Here is a 3306-nt window from a genome sequence, read left to right on the forward strand (position 1 = left end):
GGATAAGGAAAGGGCAGAGCAAAAACACCAAGATGGACCTGCAACATGGACTTTTAAAAAATAAGTAATGGACCAACAGGGCTAGAACACAAAGCATGTGGAATCAGAATGGTATTCATGAACATGGTGAGTTTGAGCTGAGCTTTAAGGGATGCATAGAATTTGGCAAATAATACTAACATTTGCACACATTACTCATTATACACTTTTTAGAAATGTTCACCCTTTATATCCAATTTACCGAAAATTTTACCCATCCCCCAGATTCAAATTAAGATCCTTAAAAGTTCCTACATTGGTGTTTGTTAACCTTGTCTGAGCATCATAGTTGTCTGCTGCTTAAAAACAATACAGAAGCTCTGGCCCCACTTAAGAGATTGTGATTCTGGAGATTTCTGTTAAAGATGCCTGATGGCAGGATCCTGGGATTGCTAATTGGCAGTTTTTCATACCTCATTCTGGTCTGAACCACTGGCCTACTGAGTGACAAAGCCTAGGATGGGTTAAATATATAATTGTGGAATTGAATGCTTCTTTGCAACCTAAGTACTTTCCTACATAAACATTTTGCAGGTAAGGAAATTCAATCTACCTATCCTGTCATGTTCATACACATGCATCAATCAAGAAATGCCATCCCACTGTCCTGTTTAGAGTCTAACAAAACAGGATTCTAAATGTACATGGTTTTAAAGTAAATATTATTCATTCATAGCTCTGGGTGAATTTTAACCCGTCAACCAAATTGAATCAAATTGTTTAAATTGCATACACAATACAGAAAACCTCAGGACATGAAAATGTATAATTGACCCATATTGGATACTGAAGAATTAATTATTGAGTATTGCTGCATTTCTAAATTCTGTGCCTCAACACTCATTCACCTTAGTCATAGAATTTTGTATGAGTGGATAATGTGGTTAGAGCAGTTGCTAATGACTTGTTTTTCTTTGACCACTTAGTAAGCATTTTTAATAAATAAAGTTTGAGTTATTTGTACTAGTATGTTGTCATGGGTCATAATGAGTGCATTGTTTCAAAATAGAAATAAAACACTTTTATTTCTGAGACATAATGTTCTAAAAAGTCACATCCCATAACTGTCTATTTAATTAGCTCTTGCTAGATTGGGATTTTATTTTTAGGCATTCCATTAGCTCAGTACTCAAGGTCAAAATGGATATGACTAAGAAAAATTGTGTTTTCTCATGGACAAACAATATGACCTTGGGAAGCAAAGCAAAACATATTCATAATGCAATGTCATTTCAAAATATTTTATAATTAATTTTGTTCTGAGTACTACAGAAACTATACTCCCTACCCCTCCAGTCCTTTAATGATAGGAAATTTAAGCATACATGATACACAGGGACTAATATTTTGGTACTTATGTAAAAATAGTAGAGTATAAATGCTATTCCAAAGTATAGTGTTTACAATCTGTGTCAAATGTGGGAATCACTTCCTCTCTGCTTATAATATGTACCTTTTCATCTTATTATATGAAAGACACACATATATATATGTATATGTATATATTCGTATTTCAGTGTTATGGTTTAAGAAATGAGATTTAGTAGGCAGATCAACATAGTTAGAAATTGGTAGGACCCAAGGTGTTTTATAAAGTGATAATAATCCTATATAATAAAGGTGTAATATACAAATGGTCGTTAGGTAACAACTGGATCACAGATCAGCAGGAGGGTGGGGCAGGGAGCTATAAGCAGGCAGCCGCAGCAGAGAGCTACAGGAGGGGGTAGGGCAGCAAGCTATGATGTGGGGTGGGGGGAAGCAGGGAGCTACAAGAGGGTGTGGCAGCGGGCAGAGAGCTACAGTAAGGCAGCAGTGAGCTACTGGCGCACGGATTCGTGTGCAGGGCTACTAGTAGGTAATATTGTTATCTGTAAACCTGAAATACTATTTGATACATGTGTAGTGGTGAGAATTGAAAAATAATGGAAGTATTCTATTCTGACTCAATTCAGGTGATTTATTAATTTGATACTTGTCACTACTCTCAAGTATTCATTATTATCTCTATCTTACAAATGAGGAACTTGAGGTAGAAAGTTTAACCGATTAAACTCATAGTTGAATAAGTGACAGGACTGGTATTTGAAAGTAGATACTACAATTTCTGATCTTAATCACAATACTACACTGAGAGACAAGTTTTCATATAACTCTTAACATTATGACTCAGGCTGGGAGTAAGAAAGTCCCTTGTAAGATGAAGGGGTAAATTCTACAGCTATGTAATGTGGAAAAATTATTTTGATAGTTTGCCTGCTACATGAGAAAGTTTATTTGCTAAAGTAGAAAAAATGTATTTAAATTCAAAAGAAATAAAATATATTGCCTTTGAATTTTTAACATAGTGGAAATAATATTGAGCTTAGAATCAAGAATTCTCATTATCTCTCTCTTTGTGTAGATCCAAGGTTCTATAACTGTATATGCAATGACCCTGGGACTTGGGCAGTGAACTCACAGAGCTACTGTGAGATAGTTTAACATATTTTGAGAGAAATACAGTAACATGTGTTGCACGTTGCACAAACTAGGTCAAGGTAGTTCACAATTTTGGCATTATGTCATACTATATTCCCTTCAATGACATCATATTTTTGCGAAGCTGAGGCTTCAACAGATACTATGATAAAATAAGTAGCATGTGAAAATCAAGTGGAGCAGAAAATGAGGATGACAGTATGCAACCTGAGTACAAGGTTTGAGAAATTTTGCATGCTTAGCAGGAGCTTATAACTCATTAATAAGTGATTATGGTTAAGAATGAAGTGTGAAGATGGTACTTTATCTTTCAATTAACATGTCTAATTTTTTTAAGAAATGGCTTCTGAGTTGTTTAAGTTGCTTGGCTGTAACTACTTAATAAAAGGAACTGTTTGGCGTTTATTTTGTACTAGGAGCATCATGAAGAACTTAGTGAGGACCTAGGGCTCTGAAATGAGAACGTTTAGGCAGAAGTTTGCTTTTGGATATAGTGAAGTTTTTTTTTAAGTTTGTTTTTTATTGATTATTTAGAGCAGAGGTGGGAAAGTTTGGCCTGTAGGCTGTATAAGGCCCAAGAAATCATTTGGTCTGGCCCTGCCAAGGCATTAGGGATGAGTTAATTAAATATTTGACCAAATATAGCAGGCGAATTTTCAAGTTGATAATTTTGTATGGGCTGCAAATGATGTTATAAATATTCAAATGGCCCTTGGCATAAAAAATATTTCCCCACTCCTATTAGAGAAAGAGAGAGAGAGAGAGAGAGAGAGAGAGAGAGAGGGA

Source organism: Myotis davidii, unplaced genomic scaffold (genome assembly GCF_000327345.1).
Source record: "Myotis davidii unplaced genomic scaffold, ASM32734v1 scaffold104, whole genome shotgun sequence".
NCBI lineage: Eukaryota > Metazoa > Chordata > Mammalia > Chiroptera > Vespertilionidae > Myotis > Myotis davidii.